Source organism: Dermacentor andersoni, chromosome 1 (assembly GCF_023375885.2).
Source record: "Dermacentor andersoni chromosome 1, qqDerAnde1_hic_scaffold, whole genome shotgun sequence".
In the NCBI taxonomy this organism is placed as follows: Eukaryota; Metazoa; Arthropoda; class Arachnida; order Ixodida; family Ixodidae; genus Dermacentor; species Dermacentor andersoni.
The window spans coordinates 329,637,689-329,660,723 of record NC_092814.1 but is presented as its reverse complement, the minus strand read 5'-3'; the positions used below and the strand labels follow the sequence as shown (position 1 = coordinate 329,660,723).

Genomic DNA, 23,035 nt, shown 5'->3' with positions numbered 1-23,035 from the left:
CAGCCTCCTTAGTTTGCCTTGGCGTTTAGCGTGGTTCTGGTACATTTGCTCATTCATTAATCTCAGCAATTGTAGTGGTTTTCAGCACAAGTAAAAAATAAGTGTAAATTTGAACGTGAATCAAACATCCAAGATCATTGAGATCAATATACCGTGTGAATTTTTTACTGGAGTGTACGCAGATGGTCGACTACGCAGGTCTCCATTGATTATAGGAGCTTGCACGGAGGAAAAAAAGAGACGAAATCGGCAATTTACTTCTCGCGGCTTCGCACATCTTTACTTCAGCCCTCTTTACAGAAATGTTAAACAGGAAGGAGTTTGGTTAAACTGCTCCTGCAAACAAGAAATTCAGCCTAGAAGGCTACTTACTTCGTCGAGACGCATGCATCACTGCGAAGAAGCTACTGAGCGAGCGTGGGGAGCGCTTGAATTGGCAAGGCATGTTTTTGCAACTTAATACAGGACGTCTAGAATTTATAACAATTCTGAATTATTTTGTACAGCGAAGGTGTTTATGGCTAGGGCTCCGCGCATTTTTGTTCTGCGTGTGCAAAAAACCGTGGACCGATCCCAGAGATAGTGCAATATCGGGCCGACCTGCGGCGGAGGTCAAGCAGGTTACAAGCACTCCTCCAACTTGCCAAAATAAGTTTAATACCTTGGGTCCAAATAGAACTGCTATTATATATTAAGCCGATAAGAAGAGATACTGCACTTGGACCCCTGTAGCCCATGTCTGCGTTCATACCGCCCTCTCTTTGTCAGCATTCGAAGCGCTTGCGTATCTCCTTTCCTTTTCTTCCGCTCTCCCGGGATGGCGGTCCCGTCGAAAGGTCAAGCGTGTGTAGTTTCCTCCGGCTCCTCGAGGCGGTGGTCGCGTCGTCCACGTGAACATATATAAATGTCATGGTGAGTTCGTAGCTTTGTTCAAAATTATGTGTCCCCTCTGTGTCACGTGGTAAACAGCTTCGCTGGTCATCCACCTTCACAGAGTGGAATGGCTGATGATTTTACTGATGTGATTTGACTGACTGTTTGATTGACTGAGAGAATTTCTTATTGATTAACTAACTGGCTGACTGACTGAACAGTATAGCTGCCCCATTCCGAGTGTCTTCCAGCCTTCCTGCTGTTCTGATGAAGCTTTCACGCACGCAGAGTCAACCGCAAACGCTTACGAACCACGAGATATGAGGAAACGCAGAACATCTCCGCAGCGTCAAAACACAACTTGTTGTACGGATTTCCAACCTGCGCTGAATAAATGCAAGAAATACGTCGTTCGCCATTACTGGCTACGGCAAGAAACGGTTCGGAACTTCCACGTTTTCTCAGATGCCGCGGTCTGTAAAATTTTTAGGCTGACTGTGGGCCTATAGCACCTAGAATGCGGGAAAATTCATTCTTTATTGATTTAACTGAAAAATTGGTTAATTACATTGCTGAGTGATTGTTTGACTGGGTGACTGAATGATAATTGACGCACTTCGAGAGTGTTCACTCCTTCTGGCTGTTATAGTGAAACTTTCCCAGATATAGCAGGCGTTTCTTCGAAGACCTTAAGTAATATTTAAAAACAGCCGTTGTGAAATAAAAGGACTGTTCCTTCGGAGACGTGCCGTCAGCGATGGCGACCACGGGGAGGCGAGTGATAGGGGGTAATTATTCCCAACTAAAAAAACAATCCACGAATTAACGCTTTGAAACCTTTTGTTTCCGTGGGATTATCGTATTTGGGAAATTGAAGCGAGCTCTCCATACAAGCAATTTTAGCTTGTCGATCTGGAAAGATGCGATTACCCGTGGAATGGTGGCACGACGAATTTCGGCTATTAGAGCGCGAGAAACCGAAACTGGGAAGCTGCAGCGAGCGCAAAGCCGCGCCGCTAGAGGCGACGTTCTAGTACGTGACCCAGCAGCGGGCAGCCAGAGCGTAGCGGCTCTGTGCTCCTTGATTCGATAGTCTAAAAAAGAAAACCGCTATTTTCATAGTCGTCGTAGAATCACCCTGTATATAGAGAGAAGCGACGTAGGCTGGCGGCACCGCGTAAAATATGTGTGCCTTCCTCCCTGATACGCCTTCATTTCCTTATCAAGATGCAGATTCGTATGACGAAAGGGCCAGCGGGCGTCCGCCACCTGCTGAGCCATGCGGCGAAGGGGAGACATGGAAGGAGTGCGTGAGCAGCAGCTGCGCTGAGGCCACTTGCGAACACCCGGTGGTGGGACCGGCGTGCACCGATGACTGTAACTTTGGCTGCTACTGCGCTGATGGCTTCTATCGAGACCAGCACAAGGCTTGCGTCACCCGCGAGAATTGCACTGGACACTAACTACAATAAAAAAGAAGAAAAAAAGAACATGCGTGCGCAATGTTGAGCAAAACATGCTTTGTTCCCTTCAGTGCTACGCGCCGGCGCAACGATTATTTACTAAATAAACTGCATGCGGTTTCTGTGTCAGTGAGGCCTTGATGCAGGCTGGTCAAAATAGTTTTCAGGTATACGCTACACGGACACAGACTAAAGCAGCACACGCAACTACACAAACGGAAGCTCTCTAGCACCTGAAGCTTATTAGTATTTCACGCGTTCATGCAGAGTAGTTGGCCATAAAGTATAGCACTCTCAAGGTGCTCGAAAATGCCCCCCCCCCCCCCAGCCCTTTATGATAATAAGTGAATTGACAGTGGAAGCTGGATGCGACCCTCTTGATTAACGTAGTAGCCATTTGATCCTCGTTTCTTGAGTATGTCACTTTCAGTCTACCGCCACCGTCATCACCACTCACATTCACGGCACAGACGTTACGTTACTCATCTGAGGATCTCTGGGCTAGAGGTTGTTCGTCGAGCGTTTCCAGGATGGGTGGCGCTGAGCCGTGCTCCCTCGAGGGCTGCTGAAGATAGCGCGACCTTTCTTTTTTCACAACGAACCGCTTCTCTCTCCATCATGGGCTGCGCCGGCGCCATCGCGCTTCGAGCACCTTCAGCGGCGAGGAACCCGAGACGGAGAACTATCCGCCCCGTCCGCTCCGACGCCAGCGACAAGGCAGTTTGTGGGGTGGTAGCGCTAGGTGTGAGGAGGTTCCGACAAATAGGATTTAGTCATGGCGTTCGAGGTCGTTAAGTAACATTGCCAAGGCGCGCGTATTGGACAGTGGTTAACGAAATAATCTGATCTTTGCTGGTTAGTAAGTGACGTCATATACATGTAAGTATGTGGAAATAATAATTGGTCAGCATTTGAACGGGACACGGTGAGCTTAACGGGGCCCTGAACCACTTTTTAGTGAAATGGAGAATGCATTTGAAGTTAAAATTCAAGTTCAATTTTTCCGCATAATGTACTTCAACGCGTACAGCAAAAGCGGACTTATTGGTAATCAAAGGTCGCCTATAATCCCCTTCGTGGTGCTCCCTCTCCTTCTGCAGTGCCTTGCACTCGAAAGGCTGCAGTGGAGCGGAGCGTGAACAAAACACTCCCCCTACTGAACGTCACCGTGGCGCGCAGTTCAAATCTAATTCTGAATGTTCGCGTAGGCTCCAGCATTTACAATTTTGGCGCCTATGACGCGCCAAACGCGGTTGTCCTCAGCGAGCCGCAGCCCGATGAGCGAGCGGACACGTCGCGGTACCACCCGGCGGCCGCGGTATCTACGCTACGTAGCAGACCGCAGCTACGTGCAACTGTAGTGCATATGTGCAGCGTTTGCTTTGTGCACGGCAGGCCATGAGTGCGCGCGCGCGCTCATGTCTTGCCGTGCTACCTGGTGCGCACCGGCTTTCTCCTGCACCAGTTTGACCGACGGATAGTGGCCTGTCAATAACTCAACACGAAGCGAAGTCTGCCAAGGCATCTAGACAGGAGCGGCCAGGAGTTAGCGCGTGCTGGCAAGCCTGCGTGGGGTCTAATCTTAAGTTTCGCGTGGTTTGAGGCTAGTTGAACGTTCAAAACTAGTCAACATTAGCGAGACCCGACGTTTAGCTTAGCTCCTACGGGGGCGGCCGCGACTGAGCGTGAGCAAACGATAGTCGGCTTCTTCTGGAAGAACGTAATTGTCATTGAAATTTGTAAGCAGATTTTCGCTTACTGCAGTCTGTTTATTAAACTGCGTCAATAATTGTGCGCAGTAAGCCTAAAAACAAGCGCACTTACGCAAACATCCTTCTGGATCGATGTCAGCCATTAACCAATAGGAGCCGCGTATGGGAACATGCTATATGACGAAATACAGCGCCCTAGAAAAGTGAGGAGAAAGCTTCTGTTGAAAAGAGGCTGCTTGAGAAAAAGATGACTTCGCGCTTCGCTTGCGAGCTTCACACGCGCCGCACATGACTGTAAAATTTCGCTGAGATGTTCACTGCAGCGCATGCTATGCGCGAACTGCGTTTCTTCACGAAGCCAGAGGGGTGGTTCAGGACCCGTTTACAGAATAACATATTATTTACTCTGAGCGAAAATATTTGCCACGAGTATATCTTATTTGGACACTTTTGCTACTCATCCTGTGCAGTGAACGAGAAGACTTGGAACCGAGAGGTTTGCTTTTTTTGTGACTAACAACAATTCGAGCCCCTCAGTTACCTTTCTTTTCGTTCATTGTTCAGCGATGGTCTTGACTTTAGCATCTTTGTTGCCTTCAGGTAGCATAAGAGGGTCTATTGGCCTCCAGTTGCCTGCTTCAATGTTCACGCATCACGTGAACACACGCATAAACCCCGAAAAACTGCACGGTAGGTCAGTCGGCATCATAGTTCAATGAATGTAGCCGATGAGTGTTCGTTTCCCGCTATAGGCAAGTCCCCCCCCCCTATTTTCGTCCCCTTTCATTTCCCTTTACGCCATCGTTTCCAAATTTCAATTAAAACCACAGTTAATTTCCCTTATTCTTTCTTTGACTTTCCTGTCTGTTGAATTCATCCTGAACAAGCACTTTATTGAAATCTGTACCGCTAATTGGACTATACCAGAAAATGAGGTCATCGTTTATTGCTTGCTTTTGATTAACTTGGCGCTTTGAGAGATAGCTCAATGGTGTAGGATATTTGGCTCTTCGCGCCAGAACGTACTAATCTGCGCATCTGCTTGCAAATCAGGGTGCGTCGTTACAAAAAGTTATCTGTGAAATAAGTGTTTCCTCATTTGCCGATGCTCGGGTACCCACCACTCATTATAACAACCCGCGGGATAACGAGGCGATTGCCACTGAGGTGGCCAATCGTAAGAGAAGTTGTGGGTTTAGTTCAGGTAATCCGAAAGTTTTTTTTCTGCGGTGCCTCTTGACATGCAAGGGCTACATTGTATGCTACGCCCGTCTTGTCTTTGGTACTTCCGTCAGACGAAAACAGCTCATTTATAAGTATCTACTGGTCATTTCTTGAATGCCAACAGACGTGGTACTTGTCTCGGCGCTTCTGCGTTGTGGTCGAAAAACAGGGTGATTGGAACCGCTTCATAAATACGAAGAGTGTGTACGAAGAGGAAATGGTACTTACCCCTCCTTGTAGCTTCGCCCACGAAACTGAACTTAAATCAGCGGAAAACGCCGACATCACGTAAAATTGCAATGTTGCACGATGCATTTTTCAATGACCTTAGAAAAGCATAGGGAACATGTCCGGTAATATGCGGATGGGTCGAATGCACTCCGCTCTGCTCTTCTTGATGTTATCCAAAGAAAGAAACGAAGAAACAGCGAAAGAAAGAATGAGAAAAAGAACGGAAGAAATAAAAAAAAAACAGCGTGTAAAAAGCGGCTTTGAATTGAACATCTAAACACGAGACCTTGACGTTAACTGGCGAGTGGACTGCTAAACGTAAAATCGCAGAAAAACAGACTGAAAGGATAAGAGGCATGCCACAACCAGAAGGAGCGTGTGCTCGAGCGACTTTTTACATTCCTGTCCCGTGTGTCTATTTTCGTGGTCTAATAAACAAAACAAAAAAGAATCATTGCGCATTCCGTATCTCGACACCAAATAGGCGACTTGTCAACCTTGAGAGTTACGAGGGGGTATATACACTGCTGCCCATGAAGTAAGAAAGTACGAAGGAATGTCTTAGCAGCGTTCGAATAAGAAAATGTCTTACAAGTAACTTTCACTTACTCACGTCAAGTGGTCTTAGACTGTGCGATGATGCTAAGGAGTTTTTCAACGACCATCACTATTCGTCAGCACTGTCGCTCCTGATCAAATTGCCGTGGCCTCGTGTCTTCATTTGGCGACGTTGAATCGGTGCTATGCTGTCTCCTAAAAAAAGAGAAATAGATAGAAACGCAATGGAAAGGTTGCTTTAAGACGACACAGACCTCGTGGATTTTAGTAGAAAAGAAACATTAAAGCACTTGCTGCGCGACTGTCCTTCATACGATGATCGTCCGCTTGCACTTATAAGCGCTTAGTGGCTCTGTAAACCACCCATTATTCAAAAACATGAGTCGCGAGGAACGTAAGAACGTTTCTCGCCAGTTGATAGTGAACATTGCGTTACAAGAAGTCGACACAAAGAGCTGTTGTTGCCTGAGCCTCCTTTCTCAGACGAGAAGACTCTGGTACCGTGGCGTCGCGAGTCTGCGACTCATAGAGCTGCGAAAGCAGTGCTGCGTTTCTTAAGATTCAGCAGCCCATGAAGCAGCCTTGTGAATCACTTTATCCTCTCCCCGAACAAATCCCCTAGAAGCCGCTGTATCTTTGTGGCAGTTTTTCATATTGTTTCATTCAGGTTTGGCCACCATCAGCACGTGATGCTTCAGAGCTTGCACTTTGGTTTTGCACACTATAGGTTATATCCTATAGGATATATTCGTCCTCGTAACTATAGTTACGAGGGCGAATCAGAAAGTCCTTGCCCCTATATTTTTTTAGCCAAAATATGGTACATACAGGTAATTACATATATGCGTACTGTTATACGTGTCTTACACTATTTTTTCACATAGTCCCCACACCGGTTTAGGCATTTGTCCAATCGCAGCACTAAATCTGATATGTTGCCGTCGCCAGTCAGCGACGTACGCGGCCTCGCCGAACGCTCATCGTCATGCAAGTCTTCACGGCCTTTTGCGAACTCGCAACACCACCACCTCACACATCTCAAAGCTAGACACCTTTCTCCATATGTGGGCTACATTTCCCTGTAGATTTTGATAGGCGTTCGTCACCTTGCTCCATAGAAAACGAATCACACTTCGTTGCTCGTACGCCGTGGACGTGTGAAGCACAACCGCCTTCTTCAACAACAGCCAGCATCTCCGTGCCGGTAAGGCCGGGCTGGTCCAAGAAAGGTCCACCACTGGGAATGGATATGTTGACTTCGCATTTACAGCCGTAATTTGGCTTTAAAAAATAGAAGCAAAGGCTTTCTGATTTTCTGATTCGCCTCGTAGAATGCAAGATCAACTAACCCAACAGTCGGTTCTGAAGTAAGCGCCATTTCCAAAAAAGAAGGCACTCGACTTTTGCGCCATCTTGAGGTCCCTGTTCGAATAAATAAACAGGAGGCACAGGGAAGAAGGAATACTGAATACTTGAATGCAGTCTCTCCACTAGGACGTCAAGTGCATCCTTATCCGATGCTCGTTGGCATGCACGCTTTATCTCCAGTTGCATACTTTGCAAAGGACGACCACTTCTCCGAAGGGCCGCTTTCGAATCGAATCCGTTTATGTTTGTCGCGCAATCGAAAACAACAAGCGTTCGACACTGACCGCGAGAGCGAGGCGAAAATAAGAAAAAGGAGATGCGTAAAAGAGAGTGTGTCAGATAGAGATATAAAAAACAAGTATCCCATTACACATGCACTCCAGACGTATCCATGCGCCCTGCTTATCTCCTCAAATGCGGGCATGCTTGAGAAACGAATAGTTCCAGTACATATACAGGCCGTTCACCTGGGAACACTGGTCTACGAGCCCGCGTATATAAAAGGGAGCGCACACACGCCCATGCCACTCCTCGCTGCGTTGAGGTCGAAACGCACCAGCATGAAAGCTTTCGTCGTCGCTCTCCTCATCAGCGTTGTGGCTCTGGCGCTTGGCGTCGATGGTGAGGGTGGCGCAGCAATTTTCTCGCGATCGTTCCTGTTTCGCTCTACATACGCTACTAACGGCGTGGCAAAAATACTTGTGAAAGGGTGTGTGCTCTTGTGGCCTTAACGCAGAATAGGGGTTTTGAATTCTTCGTTTTTCGCTTCGCGGACACGCATAAAAAAAAAAAGCCCTTTCTTTTGCTGCTCACCAGCTTTATCACTCGTAGTTGCAGGAAGTCATGAAGCGTCAGCTACGTAGTAGCAAAGGAGTTGTACATTCTGTCGTAGTGATTTCTGTGCAAGAGGGGAAATTGCGCACCGTCTATTTAATTGGCTTTACGCCACTTGTGCCTCCTGCGCCTACCTGGATCGCAAGGCAGCGATCCAGGATTGCGTAGTGTATCCTCTACAAGCTTCACGGCCATTGTAACGACGCAGTAATCACAAGGTGCCTTGGGGACCAAAATAACTGAGAACTGCATTTCGTCGGGCCGCATTTTCTGAATGATTTCATTTTGCCTTCTTGCGCCATTCTTTAACGGCTCGGACACAGCTCGGACGCCACCACGCTGCCGTTATCTCTGGGATCGGGCACTTGATGCAACGCATGATGAGAAAAGAATAGATAGGGAGATATAAAACATAAAATATACAGTCCCAGGGTCCTTATATTGTAATGTCCCATCTCACGTTCCATTATTTTCTTATCATCCGCCGTGTCATTTGTCACCGCGATCGCGGCGACAAATGACAGACGATGCACGTGTTTTGAGTGTTTCTACACCGACATGTTCTAGAATCATGCTTAATCGAATCCTTCGTTATTACTACTACGTTTTCATTGTCCTTTGCAGAATGCTACTTGGGCCGTCCTCGCGCCAGAGGTTTAGCATAACAAAGGTGCGCTATAGCGTAGACACATGACATGAAGCCTGAAAGGGTATCGACACGATCAACTGTGCTGGTGCAGAAACCTTGCTACGCTGCGTTAAAGTGTGTAGAACGATTTATTAGAATAACCGGCTATGGTTTACTTCTTTGCTGGTGTAGACATTCGGTGGTGAGATAATGAACCAGAAAAAAAGAAATTGCACTGTTTATTCTTCAAGAACAAGGGCGTAAGGGACGCAAGAGCTTTTCTATAGCACGTTGTGGTTGATCATCGCGTTACAAGATGTCGACACAAGAGATGTTAGTTACGGATACGTCTCCCAGTACTTACGTCTAGGCTAGTATGTCGGCGCTGTGCAAAATCTCTGTGTACTATATTGTCACCTGCAAAGGGACAAGAGCAGGAAAACAGACAAGTGACGAAGAACTGACGAAATTTAAGCTTCTTTACTCGCCAAACTTATGCCTTCTAAAGAAGCAGTACAATGTTGTGGCGGCGGCAGTGACCTCATGTCTAGCGTGGTCGTCGAATTATAGAGTATGCTGGAAATCATCCCCATTATTATGGATAATCATAGGCACGTGTGCCGTAGCAAACACTAATCATCTCAACAATGCCAGAACGTGGTGCGAGCCTCTTGTACATCTGGTATAACGATGGGCCGTCACGCTCGATGCTATACAACTGTAATGTAATTGCCAATTACCCTATACATATAATTACTTATACAACTAGCGTAAGACCCACCAAGCCGTCTGGCGCAAGGACATAATAAAACTAAACAGTGAAATAACGTAGGTGAAACATTCCGGCGCTGAAGTAGTGCGAAGAATTACACCTGCCGCTCGATGAGCGTCTTGAAATGTGGTCTACACAGACGACATTTCGTCCTTTCGTCGAAGCTGCAAATGCCATCGCATGTATCCCGCCATGATGCAACTTATTGTACCGCCTGTGGCTAGGGGTGGCTTTTACGAAAGCCTATACTCATCGCTCGTTGGAAGGTCAGACAAATCAACATGTGACACGTGCAAAGAAACAGCCCAACACATTTTTTTTTCTTGTCATCGTTATCACGTCGAGTGCGACGTCCTTCGCAGTGCGTTCAGTCGGCCTGATCATAGACCATTTTCAGAGACAAACATCCTTGGATCATGGGCCCACCCGTCGTAGGTTTACAAATCGACGCGGGCGTTAGTAGAGTTTATGAAATCGACTGGACTTCAGTGACCGAGTTAGGCGTGATGGGCGGCCCAACGTGTTCGCCCTACTAGTGCCTGTGCCTCCTTCCCTTTCCTTTCTTCATCGCTTAACCACTTTCACTTTGTGAAGGGTAGCAGGCGCGTCTGGTTGACCTGCCTATCTTTGCTCCTACTACACTTGCCCTACGTGGTCTTCCTAATGCAGAAGAGACGCCGGTGACGATCGAGTGGCCACCGCGTCCCCGGACCTGCGCCGAAGGCGAAACGTGGAAGCAGTGCGTGAGCGGCAGCTGCGCTGAGGCCACTTGCGCTCGGCCACAGGTGGGACCGCAGTGCACCGCCGACTGCCGCTACGGCTGTTACTGCGCTGACGGTTTCTACCGGAACGAGCGGAAGGTGTGCGTCACCCGCGACAAGTGCCCGTAGCAGTGGTCGCCGAGCAAGGTGCGAAATGGCCCACGCGGGGGGATGGGGGGGGGGGGGGGGAGGGAGGGGGAAGTGTGCATGATACAAGATGTGATGTCTTAGAGAAGCCCTTGTAGCTCAAATTATACAAACACAAAGAACAGAAGAGCAGAGACCACGGTGGTGCCCGTGGTGTCTGTTCTTCTGCTCTGCGCGTTTGTTTTATTATGGCTACAATACGTGATGATTGATACCTGATGAAGCAGGTATCAACCAACTTGCCCAAGAAGATGTTATCTTTAGAAGTGGCAAGCCTTTGGTGTAAATCTTTCGAGACAAGAGAAATCATTCTCAGGAAAATGGAGAATTGAAGCGATTAAGAGTGGCCGAACAAGGAATGCCTTAATTAGGCATTATAGCCAGCGTTTCGACAAAAAACTTGTCTTTGTCAGGGTCCTCTGTCCAAGACAAGAGCCCTTCTCGAAACGAGTTCTCCAGAGACATCTCTTGCTCGACCAACCGTTGATTAGTTTTGCATGTGTAGAAGGATCGAGATATTAAGGAAAGTGAGATATAGGTTCACGACGACTGATTCTCGTTGGCTACCCTACGCCGGGGGAGGAGATAGAACAGGAAAATATAGAGGCTGAGAGTGTGAATGCTGGGGAAGCAGGCGAATTGCAAATGTTGAGCCCTTCGTGAGAGAGGATAAGTCACTTCGGATAAGAAGAATAGTAAAATGGGCGTGTTGGTGCTCATTCGTGTTTCAAGGGTACCATTCTTCAAGGTCTGTCCGTCGTACAGTGTCTTTCTTGTGTTCCGTGTCAGTCTTTCTTTTTTATTCACTTGGGTTCGAACGCTACCCTTAAACCAATTCCTAAAACTTAAAAAAAATAGAGAGAACGCGGCTGTGCTCCTGTCCTTAGCTTTCTACAATTGCGGTGTGTGAGGTCATGAGCTCAAAATCTTGTTCTGCATGTCATGACCAGACGGTTAATTGATGCTGTACATGTAGAAGTATCGAAGACTCGGCGAGTTGATGTTCTTGAAAGAAACGGTGCTAAATAAGAGTACTCGAGAAGCTTTTGCACATCTTGAGCTATGATTTTGTGTTCGTCTACCTCCTGTGCGCCGTCTTATGAGGCTTTCTTTTCCCTTCAAGTTTGATGTAGTACAACCTTTCGTTCTTCCTCATCGACGCGACGTTGTATGCGCGTCATCTACTTTTGCGTGCCGGTACGGATCGGCCCAATGTGAGAAATGACACGTATGTTGTATAGGATAGCTAAAATTGACTTTGCTACAGCGTCGAAATTGAGAAATGATCCCGAGGGTGAACACTAAAAGGCATTGAGTAGCAATTGGGCATCATCGATGAAAGTTCGTGTTTGAATTTGAACAATAATCGTTGGCTGATTGCGAAACTATAACTATATCACCCGTTTTTTTTCTTTCGTTTAACACAGGTTTTGAAAGATTTGCCTTTGGTGATAGCGCGACTCCGCCAATTGAGCGCTGGTATTTGAAGAGACGACCATTAGTTGCACAAGAAATCACAATGAACAATGTGTTTTGAATAAAAACACATCAATTAACGGCTTCATTCACTATTTTAGACCGCGTTTTATGATTGCAAACTTCTGGTCAGTCAATGCTAAAGTTGCGTATTATATGTTGGAAAAATCCGGGTAAAAGCAGGAGCCTTGCGATAAATATTTTGTTAACCTCCACGCAAAGACGCACTGCATGGTGCCCCACCTATTATTTCATGGAAGCGGCCTTCCTCCGCATTGTTAATTAGTGCGCAAAACTAGTACTTAACACCCACTTAACCTTTCCATAACGTTTCATTCAGTATTATAGTATTTTGCTATAAAGGTCTTCTTGCTGGCAACGTGACAAAACTACTTGGCACACCTTGAATGTTGCTGCGAATTTCGAGGGCGGGCACTCCGAAACTGCGCCTATATTCTGGATTCCTAATACATGGGAATGTTTCGGGCCTTGACCGGCTTCATTAGTGTACTTACAATGTGTTCCATAAAGTGATTACCTACAAAGGTTATTAGGATAACTTTAATAACTACCTACATTAAGGGCTATCATTAGATCATTCCGGTTAGGAGGCGGAATCGCGTTATTAGCTACAAGCAATCTCTAAGATATTTGCTTGAACTAAGCATGCACACCACACTCGGCCCCGTACGCACGAACTAACACGCGTTACCCGCTGTTTCGTATCTTGTGACGCTCGGCAAACTTTCAGCCATATGCGTTGTCCGCTAAATATTTTAAAAGAGTATTATCATGCACGAACTGATGCTCATCTTGAAGTGACAAGGCCTCCCAGGGCGAGGATGCCAGACGAGGAGCATAACTCAGTGACGTTTTCTTTTGCAGATATCGAGCTAATGTGATCACCATGGACTATGTCTACCCCTGCCAATTTCAAATAAAGTTTCCATTAAACAACAAGCGACGCACGCAAGCAGTTTTAGTCCACTTCATGTCTCGTATGTCTCCGACAAGTGATGAAAGCTGGACTATCAGTTATGCAAGAGAGAGAGAGAGAAAACATTTATTTGTAGTGAGATTGGGTGACTTCCTCGTAGGGTGGAGCCCTTAGTTCAGGGCCCCATTGGCTCGCGCCACTCCGCGTGCCCGCCGGATCAGCCGTCGCTGCTCTTGCGGGTCTAAGCTGGTCAGCGCAGTCTCCCAGGAGGAAGGTGAAGGTGAAGGAATAGGGGAGTAACCCGGAGGGTGTGGGCACTCCCAGGTGCAGTGAACATAAGAATGCGTACCCGTGAGCAAAAATACACGGCGCCACAAGCTCACTGAAACAATTGAATTTATTTGGAATTCAGACGCACAAACTGAAAATAATGAGTGTACTGGAAAGTCCACAATGACAAGTTTGGACTGCCAGTCCTGAATTTTAAGTTAAGTTCATGGGCGGAGAAGCAAATCGGCTTGATCGTGGAACCCATGGCCCAAATATATTTTTGCTCAGTGGAGTACCATATGGGTCTATGGTTACTGCGACTGCAATACCTATTAATAAGAAGAGATACCATCAGAACATAAGGCACCACATGAAAGAATTACAGACGGTGGACAACCCTATCCTGTGAGAAGAAGCATATGTCCGTACACTACGGACAACGGCAACATTCGTTTCGAGGAAAAGCTTCTCGAATGACAGTGAGCATGTACAGTTTTGAGATCTTCAAAGTGCGCAAGGCCCTCTCTGCTAAAAATTGCTGTCGGTGAATTCACATGAGCAACCGCAGTTTCATTTAAGAGATTTCAAAGATCGAATAAAGACGTTTCCCAAGCAGCAATTTCACGAGCTGCCGGTTTGGCAGTATAGATGATGAGCAGCCGTTTCATAGGTACCACTGTCGGCCACATTTATTTCGTCCGATCACCAACACGTTTCGCAAAAGCATGCACTAAGGAGCCCAGCAGCAACTGATATAAAGAGGAATGTGAGTGGTCGAATGACTAGGAGTCTAGTTGCTGCATTACACTGACTGAGAACGCTTTCTGTGAATGCCAAGCTTGCGATGGGCGTACATAATTTTCGCATTGCCACTTCGTACTTCTGGAGATGGCACCATTTATTGGTTGTCCATTATATTTGTGCCCTATGCTGGCCTAATAAGGTTGTGGCGGTAATAGCATCATGCTCTGTTGTGTGAGCAAACATTTTCATATACCGTAATCTGCTGTGCCAGCAGGCGAAGCATGGAGACAAATCTCAGTTTAATTTTTCTTTTTGCACACGTATAGAATGCTCGAATGCGCAGGTTGTTTTTGTTCAATTCACAGGCGCAGCCATCTGCTTCCAATACACCACACCAACGTAGGCAACAAGATGACCACATTTTTTTTTTTCGCGCGTTTTGATCGGCACAATGAGAAGGATATCCACTTTTAAGGACTCATCCACGCGCCCGCGTCAGTTGCGTATGATATTCTCTGAATGTGAGAAGAAAGGCAGGGAGATGTACAGGCATAAACGTCTGACCTTTTAAAAAGAAAGAAGCAAATAAAACAAGAAATGAATAAGACTGAGCAACTCGCAATCCGTCCGTGGAGAAATGCGTACGAAACAAGAGAACCGACTACATTGGTCGGGCCAAATTCCTGCAACTCGCCGATGCCTTTATAATGACACGTCACTTCTTTAGTGATTATAATAAGTAAATATTATAATTAATTATTTTTTATTTATAAACCACTCATTGATGTACACCCTATAAACAGCATCCCGCATGACAACATGGCACATCAGAAGCCATCTTGTTATTAAATAACTGCACACAGATGAGAAGCTACATTAGGCCGGATATCTCAATATACAGTTGAGGAATTACAACTACCCATTCCCCCATAAACATGCACGCACATGCCAGAAACACACAGCCATACTAGGTCTACAAAAAGTAAACGGTAACCTTTCTTTTATTGCTGACTTGAACAGTGTGAATACTAGCATTACTGGCTTATCTTTTTCGCGTTCCTACTCAACCTCTGAGTATCAACCCGCTTGAAGTGTGATCGCTAATGGTAAGGGCAAATTCGAGACAAAGCTTTCCAGGATACCCATTGATCGACACAAGTACCTGCATTTTAACCCTAATCGCCAAAATCAGCGCATCGTACAACGAACGAGACGATTCGATAGAAAAACATGATAATAGCGAATTTAATAGAAATTAGGCCGAACTGAGAAGAGCGTTCGCGGAACAGAAATGGTCGCCACGAAGAATGTTCGAAGCACTGTATAGCGGCGCCGGTAGCCTCGATCACACGAAGTTCTTCAGTGGCGACACGCCGTCTACGCCACGCATGTTAACAAATCTTGTGTTAGTTCAATAGTCTGCATCCCTTTCAAAAGTAGGGGCCCCATTCAGAAAAGAAACTGGAATACATTGTCACGAAGACAACCGTTCAAAAAACATCATAAAGGCCAACGTGCATGGTGCCCGCAGACGGTTGCCAACGCTTCGCGATAAGCTCATTTCATTACAAAAACTAAGCCTTCGGTGCATGAAGATTTCCACCCCTGTCGGTAACTATGCGGACAAGTTTGCACTCATATATGAACATAATCAGAAACGACGAATGGTATTTCGTCTGGCCTTTCTATCGTAATCAATGGGGACATTAGTTACGATAGCGCATAATGCAGCTTACCCTCCCGAATACTCAAAGCATAAATATGCAACAGTGTGTCCCAGCTAACGTAAGCCCAAGTTGTTAAAGGAAGAATATACTTACAAACGACGGTGCAAGATACCACACGCACTCGCACGCGCGCACGCGCGGCGGCATTTTGACGGGCAGCAAAACGCAAAAACGTTCGCTCACCGTGCATCGGATACTCGCTAAAGAACCACACGTGGTCATTGTTAATCTGCTGTGCCCCACTGTGGCGTCACTCATAATCTTATATTGTGGTTTTGGGCCGCAAAACCACATAATCTAGTTGAATCACACACACGCGCCTGTGCTTTACACGTATGCTACAACCTGTGAACTCTAGACAGGCTACTTAGTACGACGAAATATTTTATCCAGTAGGAATACTGAAAGGGCCTTTGGGGCCCCAAGTGCATCCATACCACCACAATGGAAGGGCGTCCTGCCGCGGAATGCACTTATCCTGATGGAGATATTAAGTTTCTTTAAAAAAAAAACATTCTGGACAAGTCAGAGTGCGCCTAATCTTCCACTGTGAAAATGATTAACATGCCTGGCCATTTTTTTCATAAGACTGAAGCGAAAATTTCACTGGGAACCTTAAAATCGCATCATGAGAGAGAAGCTATGGAATCATTTTTAACACACAACTTTACCACTGTCCGTCCGGATATCAACAAAAGCATGAGAAAATGTATCATAGCAGAGTGTGGGTGCAGGCCACTTGGTGATTCGTGATTTGGGAAGTTACCGCAAGAAATACACGAGAGGTGTTGTCCCTTTCTTCGTATCGTGTGTTCCTTGCGGTAACTTCACTAATCAGGAAAATGTATGTCTTTCTTTCACTACCGTCATATTGACGACTGGTTGAAACTTGTTATGTTTTTGCAGTTATATCTTTCTCTTTTCTTTACTGTAGTAGCGCTTCTTCGGCCTAATATTATTTCGTTTAGTTTTGTTTATCAACTTTCCATGGGTGCTGCAATCCGCTACCTGTCTCGTCTCTACGTCATTTTAATTTAATTTTGGGGACCTCTTCTCTCCCTCCCCCCCCCCCCCCCCCACCGACCCCTAAAAAAATGATTGCGACACAATCCATAATAGCGCTCATATAAAGCGGCCGGCTGCTTGGAACGCTCCTTAGTGTGATAAAGGCCACGCTACGGTCGTAACTTCGGTAAAGACTGTTTTGCGAACAAGTAACACCTGAGGCAGCTGCATTTTACAATTCCTTGCGCAGAATTGCAATAACACCGTTAAAAAAAAGTGGCTGCTCTAATGCTCGACAGCTTACGTAGAAATCTTCATTGCAGGTTGGAGGCATTAGCTACACTAGGGGCTGGGCCCTCTCATTGAACTTTCCTTAAGTTTTCGCTTAAGTTACACTAAGATATTCAATCAAATTCAACGTAAGTTCTTGTGATATTGTGAATTTTCTCAGAAGCTTTTGATGATTTTTCGTTCCAATGGGCCACTGGGCTTATGACTTTCCGCGATATGTCAGTTAGCTGCTGAATGTCTCGTGCTTATCTATAAAGGCTGAAAGGGTGTTTTGTTCTCCCCTCATTTACTTGTGCAATCTGAATGACTACTATCAGAGAAAGAATAGCTGCTTCTGGGAGCACTTTAATTCGGATAATTTACCGCAACGTGTAGCAGAAAGGAAATTTATGTAAACGTTTGCAGCTCAGCATCGTGCAAGAACTGAATGAATGTCTCTGGAAACTTGTCCCTCACCCAACGGTTGTCAGGTGCATGCGGTTTTGATAGGGGGCTTTCTCAACTTCCTCGACCTTATTGCACACGTTCTGTAGGCAAGGCCAACAGATACGTGTCGCGCGTGTGCCATTGCCACAGGGGCTGCGCACTTTACACACGTTGCTTGTTTGTCTATTGTCGATCCCCAGGCACCGGGTGACCGATGTGGTCAGCCTTTTAGAAGAGATACATCTTCCGAGCGCGTGAGGTTATGGAGAAGGACGCGGACACCCGGGCGAATTAAGGCGCGGTGTCCCGCCGAGTGTTTGTTCTTAGGACTTGATAGAGGCCGTGCACATCCTGTAAGGTAAGGTTTAAGTGAAAAAGTTGCGCGGGTATTAGGCGCAAGGTGTAATCCTGCTACACGAATAGGACAAAAATCGACGGCACAAGCATATACAGGGTGTCCCAGCTAACTTTAGCCAGAGTTTAAAAATATAATAAGAAAAAGATGGGGTATGGGGAAAATTGGGAGGGGTGTTTCGGGTTGAGCAAGGTTTTCAGATTACCTTTAATGTGAAACAAGGAAACGTTGCATGATGTGGTGAGGCCGCTTAATTTCTCTACACTATACGTTTTTCCGTAATTAGAGGCCAAAGAAAGAAGTCACAGAAAGTGTCTGTTCTACCTGCAGTTTTCCACACCGTGCGGCTATATATACGCAAAGCAACAATCCTTGAATTAATTTTAGCAGGGCCCAGAGCGCAACTCCCGAAGCCGACGCTTCCCTTCTTCTTCGGCGGATGTTCTTCCATAATAATGATATTAAGTGCACGAAGAAGTGTGCGTGTTAACGATGGGGTGCTAAAACGTAAATTTATTCTACTCTGACTTTATTCGAATCTCCTGACATCAAATTTACGTAACCGCCGACGGAAGCATGGGCGGTAGACTGCAAGGTTGTTTCAACAGCCCTATCAAACGCTCTCCCCGTTTATAGCAGGTGATTTTTGTTTGGTTTCAAAGTGGATAGCATTCCCTACCGCGACAGGTTTACCTTATCTAACTGGCTGACTAGAAGCGAGGAGTGCGCGCTAGAAGAGACGCTTTCGGTGGAGCAGAGCTATAGCGCAGTGAGCAGATGACAGGGTTAGGGTAGTAGTGCCGGCGTGAGCCGGCGTGACCTGAAAACATTTTCAGCAATCACGGAACGCTAATGCTGACAGGCGTAAAATCGGAAAGTAATGTTTTCTTTTGTTTCGCCTAATCACGCACAATAAATGTGTGACGCCATCTTGAGATGGCGAGTTTGCGCGGTTTTCGTGACGCCTCGTAACCGACAAGAGCAGTGGGCGTAGCGCCCAAAATGTTTGACCAATTGCGGAGGCCTAACGTAGACTATGGAATTGAAACAGAGCGGTATAGCGTTACGTTATCGCGCCCCTGGCGTTCAAACTTTCGCGCGGGCGTTGGAGAACTAGTGCGTAGAGCCGTCACACGATGGCGCCAGAAACCCACTCAGCCTAAACGTGAGCAGTTCCGGCATATTCCGCGTTGCCTGTCGCCGCAGTTGCCGTCGACAAAAAAAAAAAAAAAAAAAAAAAAAAGGGAAAGAAAGAAAGAAAAATCACGAATGCTGATGAACATATTGACTGAATTAGGAACCGAATGTAAAGAAAGTGTGAAGTTGCGCGTAATTATGACGCTCAGAACATTGCAGTTAAGGCCACGAGCAGGCGCAAATGGCTCATTTCGTCGCCTATTGGTACTCAAGTTTAGAAATGTCCTTCTTATTAGAGTGTGACAAAATGACTTCGCAATATAGGGCTTTCCAGATGCTTGATTTACGGTCCACGTTATTTCGCCCTGCCGCTACAGTGGCCGCTTATCTCCCCAATTCCCCTCAACTTGGCGATTACGAAATTATGCAAACTTTTGCAGGATCGACGCTTTATGCGAGCGTTAGTTAGTTTAGTCGCCAGGTTTCCCATCAGCTTAAGTAGTAGTTTAAATACGTATGCGTTGTACAAGTGCAATGCCGTATGCGCAATTTTAAATCTAAATGTTCACTCACCCTTGCGGCGCCTTGCTGCTTTAAAATGTGAGGTTTAACGTTTAACGTCCGGGAACCGCACCATGGGTATATATATGACAGACGCTCTAGTGGAGAAGTCCGGATTAACTTTGCCCACCACTCATCACCACTGGTTTATTTACGTGTCCCCAAATTTATACATACACCAGCTTTCTTGTTTCTTTTTTTGCACTCCCCCCCACCACGGCCACGAATCGCGGCCACCACCTCGCGCTTAGCGGCGAAATGTCATAGCAACAGTCACTGCCACGATGTTGCCAACCGTATCAGTCACTTCACATTTTGAAGAGGCAATAATTGCGTAACTCGTATAGTCGGGGTAAATTTGCTCCCATTTCTCCACAACACGGCCGGTAATGTCTCCTGGCCTTTCGGGAAAGCTTGTACGTTGTAAGCGGTTCGCGCATTACCCCCCCCCCCCCCCCCCCCCTTTTTTTTTTTCAGGACTGGGTTTCGACCAGGAGACATCCACTGGTTAACATCCTTGTTTTATTTTTTGTTCTTGTTTTTTTGCCTGCTCTCTCTCTCTCTCTCTTGTTGCATGCATGCATAGTTCGGCGCCGAGTGCTCGGGCACTGTCACGCGCGTTTTAACGCGAAAGCTCCTCCTCGTACGATCATGCGGTATGTCATGAGGAACCGCCATGCTTCCGCCTTCACAACAGCATAACGAACAATCGCAGCTGTTAAAGCAATATGTTTCTCAAGGACGTCCTGCGGTGCGAGCATGATTTCTTTTGTTCGTAGGGCCTCGTCGGAAGAGGGTCCACAAGTGTGTATTGATTCCAGGATAGAGTGAAGGGAGAAACAGGTCTTTTTACGTGTTCGTCCACGTTTCATTAAAAAAAGAAATAGGTGAAGAGGGGACGAATAATATTTAACATTATAGACCGAGAAAGACGAGCCGAAGGTAAATCGCTTCCAGCGCACCGCTTCTCTGGGAGGGAAAATATCTGGTGACGTTAAAAGAAGAGCCATGGGTTACTTGACTTATGTCGCATGAACTCCTTTTGCACTGCTGCGGATATGCAGATACATTTGAAATCTGTAAATAGCGTTGAAATCTGTAAATAGGCCATCTCGCCCTTTCTCGCAGTTAACCCGAAGAGAAATGCAGCATGTGAGAAGGCTTTAAAACGCTCACATCTTCGGATTGAATGAATGAGTGAATTAGTGAGTAAGGAGAGGGAGTCACTCAGCAATTGGCTAAGTCAGGATGATAGACAAGCTATAAAAACAACAATTGTCTAACGCTTGCAATTCCCCCGAAGCGAGAAAGAAGAGAAAGACACACACACACACACAAAAGAAACGTCGCGCGCTGGGATTTCAGAACTATGTAATGAAGTGCGAATCTGGCTTCCTGCGGGCACCCGAAGCAAGAACATTTTCGAGTTGGCAGATGGGAACCCGTGACCTTAGCGCGAGGAGCCAACGTTCAACGTATAATTTGCAATATCCGATGGAATTGCGCCAAAGGAATGTTAAACGTTAGGCCTATAGACGGCGCTCTGCAGCAGCGAGTAGCAAAGATTTATGTCACACCTAGCCATGCAGGCCTCAATCCGCTACGTTACTCAAGAGAAAGAGGGCCGTGACTTGCATAAAGAGAGAACGAACTAAAAGAAAAAAAAAAACTACTGAATACCTAAAGCTCCTAAAACACCGACGTTGTAGTGCGGAGAATGATTTCAGCGCTTCGTTCTAGAAGGGCACTGCAAGCTCCGTTTTACGCGGTGAGAAACTACCGCTCACGTGCGTATGCCGCGCAGCAACCGCAGCGACAATTTGGGCCGAACGACATCGTCACCGCTTCATGCAGGCTGCCCCGCGAATTCAGCAACCGCGCGTGCGCTCGCATCTGCTTTTACTGCGACGTTTGTTCCTTCGCAGGAACGCTAAGCGGAAGGGTACTGCATATTGAGTGGGCTATAGAAAAACAAATGGCAAAGACACAACTGTTTGCCCATAGGAGCTTTCGCGTAAGGCGACCGGAAAACAGTAGATGAAAGGACTCGAAAATGTGGTAGGAAGAGGAAAATAAGCATGCGGTTCAAAGATTGGCGCAGGCAAAGACACACACGCACTCACTCAGCTTAGGGTGTTTATGTACGCAAACGACAGAAAGGCGTCGTTTCGTCACCAGAAGACGTTCTGCAACGCAAAACAAAAAACAAAAAGAAATCTCGTGCATCCGCGTCAAGCGGGAGAACCGGTTGCCGCGAAGCTCTCGCGTATTGCGCGGGAGACGTGCCCGTGTTGCGTTGGAGCGAGACCGTGTTTATTTTACCGGTGCAGCGCAATGAAGTGACGCCAAGCAAAAGCGCGCACGTCTAGAGAAGCGCGACTCGAGGAAACGCTCGCGGAGGATATTGGAGATTTCTCAGCCGTGGCACCTGGTCGGAATGCGTGAATCGTCGCGGCGTTGTTTCCTTCTTTTTTGCTGTGCAAGTTGCATTTGACGAAGCGAAGCGTTCCATCGGGGCATAGGCTTAAGCTAAGGCTTCGCTAGATTGTGGAGAGAGTATAACAGCAACCAAGCGCAAATTTCAACGTCTTTATTTTTCTCCTCGGAAGCCCCAATACCAGGGATTTGGACTGCCGCAAAGTGAAGGGTCGATTCCAGCAGGTATAGTGGCTCGAATCAGGTCGAAGTACGAGTGTACTGCGACGAGATGTCACGAAGGCTGATTTCGTGCTTGGGTACCTACGACTAACTTCGTTCAAAACAAATCCACCGGCGTTTTGTCAATGACATTTCATTGCGATAACAATTATGTGGACACTGGAGGCGAATTTCCACCGTCGCCGTGATGTTCCATATAAAGTTGATTTGCGAGATCATCGCGGCCGCGGGCCGTATGCCTTAGGTGCGAGCAAAAGCTTCCGAGGGTGAGCCGAGAAGTATGGTGGGTTGATGCAGCAATGTCTTCTCGCGCTCGCAAGACAGGAAGACAGGTAGGGTGTGCGCCGCCTTCGCACGCGCGCAAGCGGAGGAATGAGATGTGCACGTGCTAGGAAGGGGTAGGGGCAGGTTAGTGCGCATCTCCTCTTCTACTCCCGCTGCGGCGGGTGAGCAACCTGCGCTGGGTTCAAAAGCTAGCCGACTGGATATAGCTGATGGCTTCGTGTGCGCTGCGTTCTCGCGCACCTAGTTCGCGTTTAAGAAAGAAGCTGCAGGGGAATTCGCTCACCGCTGCTGCCGCTCTTCCTCACGCCTGCTTTCTGACAACGAGTGTCCGCGGTCATCGAGTGAAATTTGTTCGTGTTTGCCTGTGCGCTCGGGACAACGCACTCGCTGATTTAGTTAGTAAGCGAATGATAAAAGCAGTTTATGCAGTCGATAAAAGAAATACCGTTACTTCGTATAGCTGTCTAATACTTTGACATCATAACCAATGCTTCGCCTGTTGGCCGAAACTGTGACTTATTTTCTTCCCGAACTTCCTACAGCAGGGGTTATTAACATTGCATTTTTCAACATCTTCACGGCAATAATGCCA

The 23,035-nt window shown here is 46.8% G+C and overlaps 1 long non-coding RNA gene and 1 other non-coding gene across 2 annotated transcripts; one reads left to right on the top strand and one right to left on the bottom strand.

Moving 5' to 3' along the window:
* Positions 1-557: 557 nt before the first annotated feature.
* Positions 558-746, bottom strand: LOC126516970 (U2 spliceosomal RNA). Its single transcript, XR_007596164.2, has one exon. It is a non-coding gene; the product is annotated as a U2 spliceosomal RNA (small nuclear RNA).
* A 7,179-nt stretch (positions 747-7,925) lies between these two features.
* Positions 7,926-13,011, top strand: LOC126516690 (uncharacterized). Its single transcript, XR_008609467.2, has 3 exons — positions 7,926-8,050; positions 10,333-10,571; positions 12,933-13,011. It is a non-coding gene; the product is annotated as an uncharacterized lncRNA (long non-coding RNA).
* The last annotated feature ends 10,024 nt before the right edge of the window (positions 13,012-23,035 follow it).